The sequence below is a fragment of the Peromyscus maniculatus genome, chromosome 14 (assembly GCF_049852395.1).
Source record: "Peromyscus maniculatus bairdii isolate BWxNUB_F1_BW_parent chromosome 14, HU_Pman_BW_mat_3.1, whole genome shotgun sequence".
Lineage (NCBI taxonomy): Eukaryota > Metazoa > Chordata > Mammalia > Rodentia > Cricetidae > Peromyscus > Peromyscus maniculatus.
The window spans coordinates 7,514,248-7,531,993 of record NC_134865.1 but is presented as its reverse complement, the minus strand read 5'-3'; the positions used below and the strand labels follow the sequence as shown (position 1 = coordinate 7,531,993).

The 17,746-nt window shown below is 34.9% G+C and overlaps 1 long non-coding RNA gene across 1 annotated transcript; it reads right to left on the bottom strand.

Moving 5' to 3' along the window:
* Window positions 1-287: 287 nt before the first annotated feature.
* On the bottom strand, window positions 288-17,535 carry LOC121822538 (uncharacterized). Its single transcript, XR_006063719.2, has 3 exons — window positions 14,498-17,535; window positions 2,136-2,188; window positions 288-634 (listed from the first exon to the last, which is right to left on the bottom strand). It is a non-coding gene; the product is annotated as an uncharacterized LOC121822538 (long non-coding RNA).
* Window positions 17,536-17,746: the final 211 nt, after the last annotated feature.

Below are 17,746 nucleotides of genomic sequence, written 5' to 3'. Positions count from 1 at the left end.
TTTCTGCCTTCTGTTCTACGATCCCCCAGCCTAAGGTGTAGGAGCTGTGCTGTAGAATTAATCACTGGGATTGAGCTTTGCAGCACTGCATTTTGGTTGGTTGTGATTTTCTATAATGGTCTCCATCTGCTGCAAACCTGCAATGGCAAATTTACTAACTCAGCACAATTCCTAACTACATTCTAAATATGTATCCCTATGTCCACATGAGAGGGTGTCCTTATCCTGCATCGAGAAAACTTCTCCTTGTGACAGAGTAGACCATTAAAATAAAACCACAAAGTATTAAAGGTTTGTTTGCATTTTTATTCTTACTTATTTTTATATCTTGTGTGAAGAATTATATTTAGATTAGAAAGGAAAAAACACAAAATGACAACCATGAAACTCAAAAGAAAGTACAAACTGGAAAATATCTCCTAATACAATTGCTCTCCATTTAGAAATAATGGCATCCATATTAGCGGAGGACATCTGAAGGTACACACCAAGTGTAGCCTTGGAGCAAGACGTACTGTCATTGCGTACTTTGGAAGCAGTGCCCGTGAAAAGAAAAGTGTGGCAAAAGCATTCACAGAAGATATTCGGATATTCTGTTCATTGCATGGACATCAGCAGCAGTTTCCTTCCACTCCTGAAACAAGTTGAAGAGAGAGTGATTTAAAAATTAATATCAACTTTTGTATTCCTTGACTTATTAATAAGGTATAAGACAAATAATTCATTTTGCTCTTCTTTGGTATCTATTCGCTTTTTATATAAATTAAATAAAATTTCAATTTCCTTTTTTCTCAGATAAAGCAATGTGAGGACTGAAGAAGTATATATAATTCACATTCTTCTCAGAAAGTGTAAATTATGATGTGCATATGTTTAATTTTGTATGACTTTACAATTTTTTTTTTTGGTTTTTTGAGAGAGGGATTCTCTGTGTAGTTTTGGTGCCTGTCCTCAATCTCACTCTGTAGACCAGGCTGGCCTCAGACTCACAGAGATCCGCCTGGCTCTGCCTCCCAAGTGCTGGGATTAAAGGCATGCGTTGCTGCCACCCAGCCTACAATATCTTAATAATTCCAGTCCAGAAATAATATTTTAAATATCCCTCATTTTACAAGTGTATCATTCTAAAATTTTAAATGCCCTCTTAACATTTTTCAGAATCATTGAAAATTGCCTCTAATTTGCAAAATTTGTTTTATTTCGCTAAGTTACTACTCTCAACTTGCATCTGAAACAATCCTTTCTATTGAAGTGAAAGATCACATTGATGGCAGAATTTTTTTGAAAAGAATGTGTAAAAAGCTTTCAAATTATTTTATCCTATTAAACTTGACCTTGAGTAACATACAATATAAAGAAAAAGTAAAACAATGGGCCCAGAGGTTAATAATTAATTGTGTTCTATACTTAAAAGGCTAGGAGTAAATAATATGAAATCAGTTAATTAGGTGGCAACATTTGGAAGTAGTTTTAGAATAATGAACAGAGGTCAGTGTCTTGGAATGTTAAACATCTTAAATTATTGGGATTCCCAGATGTACACCAGATGCTGGTCTGAGAAAAATACATGCAGTGTGTTTTCCTTGTAGTGCCCTCTCCAGTCTTTCTAGCTCTGATAATAGACCTGGGTGTATTTCTACACATTTCAAAGTAATTTGCCATAATAAATATTTTCCAACTGAGAAATTTAGAACATTATATATGTATTAATACATTCTTAACCATATATTATAATGATTGACAGATGAATTTGAATTTATGTATTTGGATACACCTGTTATTTAGGAATTTAAACTTAAGTCAAGTTAGAATTGATTATGGAAGATAGCATAGAGCAAATATAAGTTATGATATTAATAAAGGTATATAACATTACTTTAGGAGACTTTTTAAGAATAAGTGTTCACATAAGTAATCTTTGATAGCTGTCTACAGAGTATGAATTTCTCTATGGCACTAAAATATTCCATTTCCTCTCAGACACTTGCTATAAATGTGCATGACAACTGCTTTCATGCAGGTGAACAAAAGAATAACATTTTAATCCTCACACTAAAAGAAGAATTGGTCACAGAGAGAAGTGATTTCAATTATATCATAAAAAATAAAAAGGGAAAGAAAATTGTACTACTTACAGCGTGGTCACTTCCTACACGATGGCATTTCTTTCTGTTCAACATACATCTTTCTGAAAAGGTAACATAATGTGATTGACAAGCTCTGGCACTTTACATATTCTTAAAGACCTCTGGATGCTAAGAGGAGACCTACACTATTGATCGCTTTGCAGAGGAGTAATTCTCTATCTTTAAGGGGCTTGTTATTATAGATAGCATGAAAAGAAGATGACATATTTATTTTTCCTCTTTGAAAAACCCTTGCTCAGACAGTGTATACTAGGGAAACTGAAATAGTATATTCAAAATCCACCAAAATACATATAAAGCCAAGATATATTGTCTCTTCTGCTGTTCTCAAAAACACATTTAATTAGGTCCTTGTAAGTAACACTATCATGTTCTGGAGAGAATGACATATAGGAGCATTAGATTTGGGGGGAATGTATTTTTCTTATTTTCTACTATACTGAATAACATTGTTTTTACTTAATTCTACCTGAAGTTAAAAAAATGTCTAATCCTTAAATATGAAAACATAATGTCTTTATTTTAAACATAAAATATTTTACGCTTTAATGTATACATAAAAATTGTCAATAAGTACCCATTCTTACTTAACAGGCCAAGGTCACCAAATTCAGCTATGAGGAATGAAACCAGGCTCCAATTGGAGGGGCCATAGCATGATTGAGGCTGTGACGATTTTATTGACAGCAATCAGACTGTTCATTCTTTTATCAGAAACAGAATATTATGGCAGTTGCTGGGATCAATACAGGTGCATTTTCCAGGCTACAATAAAGTTTGGAAGCCATACAGGGTACACAAGATTAATGTCTAAGACCAAGTGTCCTGTCAAGTTTCCATGCTTCCTTGACTACTAAGGGAACATACAGAGAAAAACACAGGTGCCTGAATACTTCACTGCTTGAGGGAGTGCATCCATCTCTCAGGAACTAGAAGGCACATTATGTCCCAGGAGTCATTGACTCTAACCTGAAAAACCTATTACACATCCTCTCAAGAAAGCTAGGCCAGACCAACTGCATGGTTCCCTGCACATTTTAATATTAAACTGAAACAATCTAATTAAATTGAGCTTTAGCCATTTAAAGAATTAAAAATCATCCTGAAGTATGTAAATTCTTTATTGAATACTAAATTACTTAGATGATTTAATGTAAAATTGACACTGTACAAAGCTAATGACACTAAATATTTATGTACAATTAATAAGTAATGATAGCCAGGTGGTGGTGGCACACACCTTTAATTCCAGCACTCGGGAGGCAGAGCCAAGCAAATCTCTGTGAGTTCAAGGCCAGCCTGGTCTACAGAGTGAGATCCAGTACAGGCACCAAAAGTACACAGAGAAACCCTGTCTCTAAAAACCAAAATAATAATAATAATAATAATAATAATAATATCTGAAAATTCAAAATCTACACTATATCTAGTCAAATGTTTATAATCTGCATCATTGTCAACCTCATTTTCTAAAAATAATTTGCAGTTTTCATATTAAATTTGTGTTCTCAAATAGTTGTTTAGGGAGTCATTTTAAATTATTTTCTTATTTTTCTTAGATGAGATAAGATAATGTTCATAAAATTATGACTGTAATGTCCTCAGTATTCGCAAAATTTTTGTAATTATTTTATATATCAATCATATTTAATCCCCTGAATACAACTATGGTCATGACATTAGATTCAACTTTAATATTTGCATTTCCAGAGCATGTATCACAATATAGAACACAAGTTTCACATGAAGAAATATAACATATTGTATATTACATATTATATCTAATAAATACACAAAATTGTTGAGAAATTAAAGTCCCTCACTTGAGATCAGTTTTTGCATGAGAAGCAAGTCTACACATTCTAGTGAGAAGTGTGGTCATGAACTGATTATAAGTGGGCCAGATTCAAGAGACTTCCCCCTGTTACCGATGACAGATCTCACTATCAACATTGTACAGAATGAAAGCAGACAAGAATAGGAGATAAAGAATCACAATAGAAAAGTAAATGTGACAATATACTTCTTTGCAGATGATATGATTTTTTACATAGAAGACTCTACCAGAAAGCATCTAAAATTAGTAAATATTTTTGGTAAAGTGATAGCAGACAAATTTACCATACTAGCTCCTATAACATTCTTATATCAGTAGTCATTATTATAAGAACTAAGAATATTAATTCTGAGTGAAAAGATAAAATCAAATGTAAAATTAATATACTTAAAATAGTTGACCTGAAAATATATAAGATGGCTGTTTTCGTTAGTTTTTTTTTTTTTTTTTCAACTTAACACAATCTAATTTCATTTGGGAAGCAGGAACAGCAACTGAAAGATGTTTCCATCTGATTCTCAAGTAGGAGAGTCGGAGGGACATTTTCTTAATAAATAATGAACATGGGAAGTCACAACCTATTGTAAATGGTGTCACTCTTGGGCATTTGGCTTTTGGTTACATAAAAAAGCAAGTTGAGTGTGTCATGGAGGGCATGGCAATTGGCAGTGTTCCTGTATAGTTTTATTTTATTCCCTGACTCCAGGTTCCTACCTTGAGTTTCTGCCCTGTATTCCCTTCCTAGGAGAAAGTTAGCTATAAAATGAGATTAAGGTTTTCCCCCTCCCTCAAGTTGTTTCTAGACATGATGTTTATCACAACAACAGAAAGCCAAATAAGACACCTGTTTAAAGAAAATATTTCTTTGTAGTATTACATTTTAATGGAAATATTAATTTGCAGTCTTACACATATAAAAAAAAATATTGTGTTTAAACACTTTGCAACAATCCCCCAAGAATATTTCAATGTTTTAAAGAAAATAACCAAGTAAACTCATTTAAAAAGTTACAAGTATTAAAACTCTGTATTAATATAAAATAAAACAATTATTGTCACAGAAAACATATTTACTAAAGTAATGGCTTTCTTTCCAACTCTAAAGACATCTAGTGTGGGCTCTGCATATTGGCAATGCTATTTTGAAGTAACAGAATATTATGTAAATTTGTGGAATAACTATAGCGGAAGTAATAAGGAAGAAAGAGAAAACAAGTTAAAAGGTTGATTTTTCTAGAATAAACACATTTTGAAACCTGTCTTATGCTCATAACATATTTTATGTATTTATTAAAATCTGAGGTGTTAAGTTTAAATCTTCTATCTATAAATAGATTTGTAATGACAAATAAGTCATGCTTTTTGATAATAAACAGATCAACTGTTGACCTGCTGAAATCATGATATCATGATATGCTGATATCATGATAAAATGCATTGAAGAGCTGGGTGGTGGCAGTGCATGCCTTTAATTCCAGCACTTGGGAGTCAGAGTCAGGCAGATCTCTGAGTTTAAGGCCAGTCTGGTCTACAGAGTGAGATCCAGGACAGCCAGTCTATACAGAGAAATCCTGTCTCAAAAAAACAAAACAAAAAAAAAAGTGCATTAAAGAAATGTTTTATGTTCTTAGGAATGTCATCTTTATTAAAATGTCATCACTATTTTACCTTATGTTTTAGCACCTTGTGGGTATTCCTTGATACATATTTTTCAATCTTTTATGTTTGATTTTATTATCTTGATATCACTTTGATGGGATGGCAGAAAAGATTTATTTCAAGAAATAAATTGTAATTCCCAAATCAAGCAGGTGCCTAATGTGCAGAACTTTTCATACCAATAATATCCATAATAGTGCCTCAAAAGTTGTAAACTGAATAAAAATGAATGAGAACAATTTCTAACTCTCCAGCATGCACAACATATGTGATGTGTTTTCTGTTTTTTCTTTTTTATTAAGAAAAATTTTTCATTCGTTTTACACACAAATCAAAGATCCCCTTCTTCCCTTTTCCTGATCCCCACCCTCCCCCTCAACTCACCCCCACTCCCCTCACAAGCAGGCAAGGTCTCCCATGGGAAGGCACATCCATTAGAGGCAAGTCCAAACCCTTCCCCCTTGCCTCAAGGCTGCAAGGTGTGTCCCATCATAGGTGGTGGGCTCCTCCTATGCATGAGGGTTGGCTTCTGATTCTCCCACCAGGGGTCACTCCAAGCAGATCAAGCTACATAATTGTCTCTCCATACAAAGGGCCTAGTCCAGTCCAGTGCTTGTTCCATAGTCATTGATCTAACTTTCCTGAGTTCTCACTAGTTTGGTTTGGTCGTCTCTGCAGGTTTCCCCATCATGATCGTGATGCACTTGCTCATAGAATCCGCCCCCCCCCCCCAATGGACTCCTGGAGCTCTGCCTGGTGTTTGGCTGTGGATCTCTGCATCTGCCTCCATCAGTCATTGGAAAAAAGTTCTGTGATGCAGATTAACCGATCTGATCACTGGGGTAAGCCAGTTCAGTTCAGGCACCCTCTCCACTATTTCTAGTAGTTCAAGCTGGGATCATCCTTGGAGATTCCTGGCAACTTCCCTAGCACTGGGTTTCTCTCTCTCCCCATGATATATCCGTCCATCATGGTATCTCTCTCATTGCTTTCCCACTCCATCCCACAAAATAACAGCCTACAGAATAGGAAAAGATTTTCACCAACCCCACATCTGACAGAGGGCTGATATCCAAAATATATAAAGAACTCAAGAAACTAGACATCAAAATAACAAACAATCCAATTAAAAAATGGACTATAGAGCTAAACAGAAAATTCTCAAAGGAAGAATTTCAAATGGCCAAAAGACATTTAGGGAATTTCTCAGCTACCTTAGTCACCAGGGAGATGCAAATCAAAAAAAAAAAAAAAACCCTCTGAGATACCATCTTACACCTGTCAGAATGACTAAGATCAAAAGCACTGAAGACAGCTTATGTTGGAGAGGATGTGGAGCAAGGAGAAGACTCCTTCATTGTTGGTGGGAGTGCAAATTTGTGCAGCCACTTTGGAGATCAGTATGGCAGTTTCTCAGAAAATTGGGAATCAATCTACCTCAAGACCCAGCTATACAACTCTTAGGCATATACCCAAGGAATTCTCAGCCATACTACAAGAACACATGCTCAGCTATGTTCAGAGCAGCATTATTCATAGTATCCAAAACCTGGAAACAACCTAGATGCCCCTTAACTGAAGAATGGATTAAGTAAATGTGGTACATACACACAATAGAGTATTACTCCGCAGGGGAAAAAAAAACAATGACATCATGAAATTTGCAGGCAAATGGATGAAACTAGAAAATATCATCCTGAGTGAGGTAACCCAGACTCAGAAGGAAAAACATGGTATGTACTCACTCATAAGTGGATACTAGAAGTAAAGCAAAGGATAACCAGACAACAACCCACAACTGCAGAGAAGCTGGCTGACAAGGAAGATCTGAAGAGGGACGCATTGCCCCGGGAAGAGAAAATAAATGAGATCTCCCTGAGGGAACTGGGCGTGAGGAGTGGGCAATGGAGGGTAGGGGATGAGGGAGGAGAACATAAGGGAATGACATGTATTTTCTTTGAGAAAGGACAAACCTTTGAAGGTTCTTAATGAGGGAACTCAAGGATGTGGGGAAACAGAAAATCAATAGTTACCCAAGACCCCTAAACAGGAGTAAGATAACGTCTATTAATTAAGAAAAATAAAATGAGAAAGGATATCTGAGAGTGGGAGAGGCTTCAAGGAAGGGTCGTCCTGTGCTTTCCATGGAAGGGCTCCAAGGAAGGATTGCCATGGAAGGGTTCCAAGGAAGGATTACCATGCCTTGCTCAGTGGTCTTTTAGGAAAATTGTGGGGGATACTGGGTAGAAATTGAGGTACTCTGGTTTGCAATTGATCATTTTTAAATGCAGCATTGAACAATTACCTGATCTACACATGCTTGAATGATTCTTCAGGAAACTGGAGAGCTGATCATGAATCACCTACTCAGGATATTGACTAAATGATACAATTAACTTTTGTGTACTCACCCCCTCAACTTAGCTTAGTTGTCTGTGGGTTATAGATCATGAATCTTCACTTGCTTGGTCTCAGGCTACCTGACTAGTTTACAACCTAGTATTGGCCCTGTCCTACAGAGAGTTAATTTCTGTGTCACTATTAAATTTACATTACTAAAACTATGGTCTTGAATCCTGAATATATTAAAAAAATCTTAGTTATAAGACTTGAAAAATCAGCCGTATTTCAAAAGTATCAATATTAACTAATTTTATGTGTCTGCAATTATTATGTAAATAAGCCTTGTCTTCCTAAGCAATTATCCACACATTACCATTGCTGAAATTATTCTTTAAGATTTTACTTATTTATGAATATCTTGTGTGTGTGTGCGTGTACACATGTACATGTGCATGTGCATGTCTCTGTGTGTGTTCCATAAGTGTGCATATGCCACCAAGACAGAAGAATGCAACAGATCCCTAGAGCTGTGACTTTCTGACAAGGGTGCTGAGAATTAAACTCGGGCCTTCTACCAAAGCAGTAAGTTGTCTTAATCACTGAACAATCATTTCAGCTCCTAAAAATGTTCTATATACAATATCCATTATATTGCTAATTCCCTTTTAATTTAGAAATATGTTTGAAATTCACATGGAAATGTTCTATAAACATGCAGAAAATAAATAATGAGGAAAGAAATTGTACTCTGACACAACAATTGATTCAAGCATCAAGTATCACTTTATAATGACAGTCCCTCCTTCAACTCAAGGGTCTATTAGATAATGTGCCACATAGAAAACAATAATATCTTTGGTTTTATTTGTTTGTTGAGAAGGGGGTCTCACTATCTAGTCTTGACTACTCTTGAATGAAAAGATCCATGTGTCTCTGCTTCACAAGAGCTGAAATTAAAGGCATGCATCATCATGCCCACATATATATTTGTTGATAAAATTTAGAAACCATAAAATTGTTTCTTGGATTTAAAATATGAGTGAAAAAATTCATATTTGAGCTCTAACATGCAAAAATTTTGGAAGTTATGAATTTCATCATTAGAAGAAAGAGATGATGAAAAACAGAATGATTTTCATTATGTTTTCCAGTGAACTAAAATTAGAAGGCTTCTAACCACATGGACTCTAAAGAGACTGATACATGCCATGATAACTTCCATCATAGCATCTATGGACAGGAAACCAGTGGAGCCACAAGTAAGATCACTTATGCGAATATTCTGATAAACTACTAGAGTAAAGGAGTAGAATAAAACTGAGACACTCCAGAGGATCAGTCTACTCCAGAATTTCATGTGAGTATAGAAGAAAAATGTCTTGGAATTATAAATAAGGAAAGAATGGAGTAGCCATCTTGTAATACTTTTAGAATATTCTCCACATCAAAGATCAACACACTAAGGGAAACCATTTTTGCAGAATTATACTAGAAAAAGAATAGTCACCTAAATCCAGCCTCTATTAGCTTCCCTATGGCTTTAGTCAGACAAAATTTTAAAAGATGTAAGTCAACACTTTTGAGGGTCATTTTTTGGGGACAGAGGGCAATTCAAAGATTAGATATATGATTGTAAAATAGTTTTTCTCTTCACACCATATCACAATCCATTTCCATCACACCCCATAGTAATATCAGAAAATTAGAATGTAAAGGGTTACATATTCAAACTTTGTTGAAAAATCTCTCCCATTCAAGTACTATCCAACCCAAAACATGCTTATTTTCCATAATCAAATAAGATCCAGTACAGTCGGGGTGACATTACCACAGAAAACAGTGCAACTTTCATGTATCTTTAGAGAAGCTTTTTATGAAACAGATGGGAACTGAGATCCATAAGTGCTCAAATTGCAGAGAGTAAGTGACCATAGATTACCTGACACATCTACAGTGTACATTCACTACAGCTAAGGTTTAGGGAAATTCATGGCAAGAGCGAACAGAAAGATTTGAAGAGGCAAAGACCAAGACAACTGCTGCTGGACCCGTGGCCCCTAGATAAGAAAGGGAAAATGCACTCATGAACACTCAACAATATGGTGGTCTGAATCAAAGCAGCATATTACAATTCTATTTGACATGTCAGCATGGACTGGGAAAGTTATACATGACCCAACCTGTACACGAAGAACTAGAAGCAATTAAGGACTGTTGAAAGAGAAAGAACCAGTCTTCCCCAGGAATGAGCCATAAAATCAGAAGAAACAACAAATGGCTTCAACAGGATTTATTTACATATTAATTTGTTTATAGATAATAATAATAATTAAATAAAAAGTTTCTATGACTTTGAAAGGGAGTTAAGTGGAAACATGAAGAGTTGGATAGAGGAGTGGGAAGGATGGAAATGATGTAAATACAGTACACATATATACAATTTTAAAACAGAAATTAAACTTTGTTAAAAAAATAAGCACACTGGATTAAAATTTCTCATACACAAAACTGTATGACAGATTTCTAAAGGATAAATTTTACAACTATTATAAAAGGCAGGAAACGAAAAATTTTTGTCAGTAGAAATGACTTTCAAAAAATAAAAGAATTTCTTTAGAAAGAGTCAACATTATATATATATATATATATATATATATATATATATATATATATATATCATATATACATAAAAAAGAACCAGATAAGAAATAAATGGAGATAAATTAAAATATGTCATTTCTGTGTGTTTAATATGCCTAATATAACTTGAAATATTAACACTAATGATCTTGAACAACTAAAATGTGGAAATTCATGTATGCTACAAGGATGTTATTAAAGAAATAAGTAAACTCAGCATTTTTCTAGTAAAATACAATTGCTTTACTCAGGAAGCTCTATAATACTATGTGAACATAGAATCAGCTTAGTTATACTCATTATACTTAGTACACACTGAAATTCAGAGGTAATCACTACAGTAAGTTTAGCTTGTATCTATCTACCTATCTATTTATCTATCTATCTATAATCTATTTTTAGTGTATTGTAAGTTTATTTCTTTGTTTTTAGGTATATATCTATATTGAATGTATCTATGCATTTATATAGGCTTTCTATATATAATGTACATACATTTATATATTCATAATGCATATATAAATATATATAAAGAGGTAGAGATCAGAAAAGTTAATATAAAAAATTGTATTAAACTGTAAAAAGCAGAGTATATTAATTAGTACATACTAAAAGAAAATAATTATGAGTATAACAAATAGGAAACAGTTTAAATGGAATTTCCATTCATTCAACTATGTTAGTGAACAGTTTAAAATAATATGTTATCAATACAATAAATGCATTGCACAGACTGACAGTGAGGCTAATAAAAGCATACCTCAACTGGAAGTTTTACAACTCCTATTGCAATGATAAATTAACCCTGCTAAGTACCCTAGGATAGAAAAGATATTAATCAAAAGCTAGTTTCCATGAGATTGTAGGTTTTCTGTAGTTTTTTTTGTTGTTGAAATCTAACTTTAAACCATGGTGGTCTGATAGAACACAGGAGGTTATTCCAATTGTTTTATATCTGTTGAGATTTGCTTTGTGGCCAAGTATGTGGTCAATTTTAGAGAAAGTTCCATGGGGTGCTGAGAAGAAGGAATATTCTTTCTTGTTAGGATGGAATGTTCTGTAGATATCTATTAGGTCCATTTGGGTCATGACATCAGTTAAGTCCTTTATTTCTCTGTTAAGTTTCGATTTGGGAGATCTGTCCAGTGGTGAAAGTAGGTTGTTGAGATTCCCACTATTAATGTATGGGGTTTTAGTGGAGCTCCAGGAGTCCAAGTGGTGAGAAAGAGGAGGGTTTGTATGAGCGAGAAGTGTTGAGACCAAGGTTGGAAAAAGCACAGGGACAAATATACAAATGAAAGGAAACACATGAACTATGAACCAGTAGCCGAGGAGCCCCCAACTGGATAAGGCTCTCCGGATAAATAAGACAGTTGATTAGCTTGATCTGCTTGGGAGGAATCCAGACAGTGGGACCGGGTCCTGTTCTCAGTGCATGAACTAGCAGTTTGGAACCTGGGGCTTATACAGGGACACTTGGCTCAGCCTGAAAGGAGGGGACTGGACCTGCCTGGACTGAATCTACCAGGTTGAACTCAATCCTTGGGGGAGTCTTTGCCCTGGAGGAGATGGGAATGGGGGGTGAGTTGGGGGGAAGGCGGGTGGTGGGATGGTGGGGGTGGGGGTGGGAAGGGTGAGAACAAGGGAATCTGTGGCTGATATGTAAAATTAAATTTAATAAATAAATTTAAAAAATGAAAAAAGCTAGCCAGATTACTATATAAATTTAGAATAAATTAACTTCAATAAAGGAACTAAAGAAGATAATTTAACTTTATATGTATATTACAAAGATAGACCCTTCATAACAAAATCACAGTAGAAAATAGCCACCTAAGAACATCATTTGAAATAACACAGCAGAAGCTTGTAGAAGAAAATGCAAGAAAACAAATGCCGTATAATTAGTAAGGGATTTTACCACATTTTTTTCCAGGAATTTAGTAATCCAATAATAATAGCTATTATTAGCATGATTTAACTCCAAAGACCCATCATCCATCTGCATCTAATTGATATTGTAAATAACATTTCATTTAGCAACATAAGGCAAGCATTCATCCCAAGCTCAAGTGGAACATTCACCAATATATATAACATCCTCAGCCTCAAAAACCATTCAGAATTTTATAAGAAGGAAAATTAATCATAGTACTCATCAAGACTAAATTGGATGGGGAATGAAGTAGAATTCAATAGCTAAAAGATAATTACAAAATTTTAAAACATTTAGAGATGTAAAAGCACATTTCTACATTATATATTGTCAAGGAAACCTCAAGAAATTTAAGGTATATGTTGAAGAAAACTCAAGTATAGTTCATCAAGGTTTACACAAGACAAGGGGGGGGAGAAAACTTGCAACTTGAAAATAAAAATATTTTATAAGATATTAGACCTGAAGTTGAAACTGTAAGCTTTTATCTTAGCAAACAAGAGGCGGGGGGGGTGGGGGAGTAGATAATACTAAAGCAAACAGAACAATAGAATTTTGTGAAGGGAAAAAATCAAAGAAATTTGAAAAGAGAAAAATCTATAATACACAAAGCTGATTATTTGAAAATACCTATAACATTTATTAAAAAAAAAAAACTAAATTCTTCCCAGGATAAGTAAGAAAGAAAAAGGCAAGGAAGTTATTATTATTATAAATAAGAAAATGTGCTTTGCTATTGATTCTACATGTATTTTAATAAAAATAAAAGCTATTAACAACCCCTTATCTACAATTTTATTCTATTGCATGAAATATGCCATGTCTTTGAAAACACATACACTCTTAGTATTTGTATAAATAGCCATAAACAGCAAAAGGGGGTAGTGTCTACACAAGGCATTGAATAAGCAATGTATAATCTTCAAAAAGTCAATGAGTTCCATGATGAATTCTTCCAAGGAAGGTTGAGAAAAGTATTGAGTTTGGGTAATTTATGTAATATCAATACTTACTAGCATAGTTCATGGTGCTTGCATTACTCTTAAAGCATATTCTGGCTAATAAAGCTCAGTATTACTAATGAATAAAAATTCAGTAATTGTCAACCCATTGCAAGCAAATCAAATCCAAAAAATGTGCCAGTGTAATAAGAATCTATCAACACAGGAAATTCATTACATGTATTTATTTTGTCTAACAGTCATAAATTAATCTCTGCAGGTTGTCCAGTGACCTCCACATGCATATGCAGCACAATTTTTTAAATGTAGTTTTAAATTGCATGATAAGAGACCCAGAAATTTTGTTAGAACTCGGTAGTCTATAATAACAGGTGTGGGGCTAAATAGAATGACGAGGCCCAGAACTATGGAGTAAAGAACACACAGGTATTGCCCGAGTGAAATTTAGATATAGGACTTAAGTTGTAAAACAGAAAAAAAAATGTCTCTAATGTCAGGTGATAGACCACATGACATGGAAAAGAGTTCCCAAAGCAGAGATCTTAGCAAGTGAAAAAAAACAAAGGTTCAGTAAGCGCCATGGGTACACAACCTTGCATTCTTCAAAAACACAGTTGAAAACAGACTGCAATTTCCCCCTTTTATTAAACATAGACTCTTTTCTAATACAATATAAGATGAATAGAGTTTCTCCTCCCTCTACTTCTCCCAGTTCCTCCCCACCTCCTCTCTAATCTGAATCTACCTTCTTTCGGTCTATCATTAGAAAAGAACAGGTTTCTAGGAGATAACAACAAAATTACTTACATAAAGATAAAACAAAAAAAATTATATCAAAGTTGGACAAGACAAGACAAAAGAAAAATAAAAGATCCTCAAGGGAAGGCACAAGAATCAGAGACTCATTCATTCTCATAGTCAGGAGACCCTTAGAAAGTGCTAAACTAAGAACTATAGAATATATACAGAGTACCTGGTGCAGACTTCCTTAGGCTCCATAGTTGGTGTATCAGTTTCTATGAGTTCATACGAGCTTTGATCCATTGATCCAGAGGGCTTTTTTCTCCTAGTTTTCTCTATCATTTTTGTCTTCCCCACACATTGTGCCTCCACTTCTTCAGGGATTCTAGAGCTCTGAAGGAAGGGATTTGATGGAGACATTTCATTTAAAGCTATGTGTTACAAGGTCTCCTAATATCTGGAGACAGTTCTCTGTACTTGTCCCCATCTGTTTCAAAAGGAAGCCTCTCTGATGATGGCTGAATAAGTCATTGATTTTTGAGTATAACAGAATATCTTTAAATATCATTAGGAGTCATTTTATTATTACTTTTTTGTTCACCAATAACTTTTGATTTTACCCTAGATCTCTGGATTTTCTAGACTCTGGTTCAAGTCACTCAAGCATTGTTAAGTATGGGTTCCATTTCATGGAGTGAGACTTAAGTTAAATTATACATCAGTTGACTACTTTCACAAGGATTGTGCCACCATTGCCCTAGAATATGTTGTAGGTAGGACAGATGGTAGATCAAAGTTTTTGTACTTGGATTGGCATTTACTTTTCTCTTTTCATAGACTGCAGAGTACTTTTCTATTTCATAGACACTAGAACATGGGGGTGAAGGTTCTATATTTAGGCACAAGCTCAAATTGTGTTAAATAAGTTAGTTGTGTGTTTGATGGGAGCCATGCAGCCTAGTCTTGGATCAGCATAGGACTACCTGTCTAGTGGGTTTCCTAGGGAAAGACACCCATGGAAACAGAATGTTACTTGGCAAGGACCAGTAGAACACAAGAGAGTATATGAATTTGCAAAAATTTGTGCAGCTTGCAGGCTCTTTTCTCTCTCATTATAGTGTTTATTCTTTGGGTGGTTTTTAGTTTTACTTTGTCAGTCACACATGCAATAGCTGTAATTTTTCCTGGAAATTCTATTATCTCTTGAACATTGTCTCCTAAGATTCAACAGGGAGCTAATGCTTCTCAAAACTTTTATCTGGAGTAACTAACTACAACTCCTAATCCTGGGAACTTTTCTGACTCAATAAAGACAGTTGGGTACATATGAGAAAAATGTACTTGAAATATTAACCATCTCTCAAAGTTCTGGAAATGAGAGTAAGGAATGAATACACAAAATAGAAAAAGAACCTCAGGAATACACATAGGGTCAACTGTTGAGAGTAAATTCCATGGACACAAAGGATATAAAATTAATGATAAGGTCTTTTAAGGTAAAAATAAAGATGGCTGAAGCTACTCAGGACCATTTGAGTGCTATCCACCTGACAGAAGTTTTTCTTGCATCAATGACCCTTCCCTATCTCAGGACCTGAACTGGCATTGAGGGTGGACCCTGGCATATGGCTGTTGTTGTCAGCAATGGGGTCTTGCTGCCAGTTTTGGAAGAGCAAACTATTGTCTTCACAACAGCCTGGCTAAATGTGAAACTTGAAAATTTGTGGGATCATAAATATTTTTTTGTGACTTAAACACAAAAATAGAGACAGATCTACATGATAGTAAATGCAAAACATTCTGTGGAGATAAGCAGAGGACATTTGGAAATTCTGAGTAACCTGTGGGAATGAATGGTGCCAGCTCTATTTGAATAAAATCAGAAAACTGTAATAGGAATTATCGTGGTAATGGCATACTGCCCTACCCCCCCCACACACACACATATAGTTTTGACTACTTCATACAATCCCAAATATCCCAGAGGCATTTGAACAAAACAGTCTCCAGGGAGGCATGACTCACACCCATGGCCACACAGTCAGAGTGTGCCTTTCACAAGAATGTATCCAACCATGTAATGCACTGTCTCAGATGGCAAGAGCAATTTGATGACAGCTCATAGATCCAATGAGTATTATAGGCAGAATATACTGGCAGGAATTCAGTCCACCAGTCGTAATAATATGCTTGCACCAGTGGGAAATGCAGGACTAAGCAGTATTTAAATGTCTATTACTATTCCATTTAACCTATGTGGATATCACTTTGCTGTTAAGATGAGGTGATGTTTTGGGTCAGAGATATAAAACCATTAACACATCGGCACTTCTGCATTCTCTATTCCAATAGAAATAAGCATCAACTGTACATTTGTTACTGCTTTGCCTTGAGCTGGATTTTTTGATTTCCCCCAGTATTATTTCTCTGGCCTTCTCTGTATGTTTCCTCTCTTTTGAATCTTGATGCTTGTCTCTTTCCATTAAAATTCCACCTGCATTACATTATTTAATTATTGATGTGTTTCTCTTCACTAAAAATCTAAGGTCTTATTTCATCTCTATTATATCTTCTGTTTTCTGAGTGCATATGGAGTAGAGTTTTTTTCTAATTGTATCTTACTCTTCATTTTTTGCTCTTACTGTTGTTTGATTTTATCCTCTGCTTGATAGTGGTAATCAAATCTTCATAAAAAGGCATCTCATTATAAAGATTACCTTATTTGAAATCAGGAGAGAGATCTATGGCAAGAGGTAGAAAAAAATATATCTTCTTTCTCTTTCTGTCTTGCTTCTTCTTTTTCCTATTGAAATTCTACCTTCTTTTATTATTTATTTATTTAACTTGGAAATTTAAAATGCAATATATCTTATAATAACACAATGGAAAATATCACCAAAAACTGAGATCAATTAGAGAGAAAAATATAAGGGACTAGACAAAAGGTAGAGAACTGATAGATTCATGTAGAAAATTACAATTAGTATAATAATAAGAAATTCATCAACATAACTTTCAAGGACTTGGGACCAGAAAGAAACATGAGAATCAAAAGCATAGAAGAAAAAGCTGAAATTCAAATAAAAACATTGAAAATTGGCAGACCCTTTCCCCTCTCCCTGATCCCCCAGACCCAGTGCCCTAGACTCTTCCCTATAACTGCAACAGAATACCAGCTGCAGCCTCCCCTCAACTCCACCCACATCTCCTGTAGATACCATAAGATATCAGCTCCTATCCACCCTACACAAATTTTTGTTTTTTCTGGACCCCAGCTCCAGAAGGAACACCCTGCTAACCCAACAGCAGCTTTTCCAAGGGCAACAAGTAGACTAAAGGCAGACCAATACCTCTCCTATTGTTCCTGAGTCTCAGCCCAAGCTAGTAGCTGGAAATCTGCTGTGGTCTCCCTTTCCTCTTTGACCTCATCACCAATTGATCACAAATATCTTCTCCTCCAACCTTCTGTTCTTCAACTCAT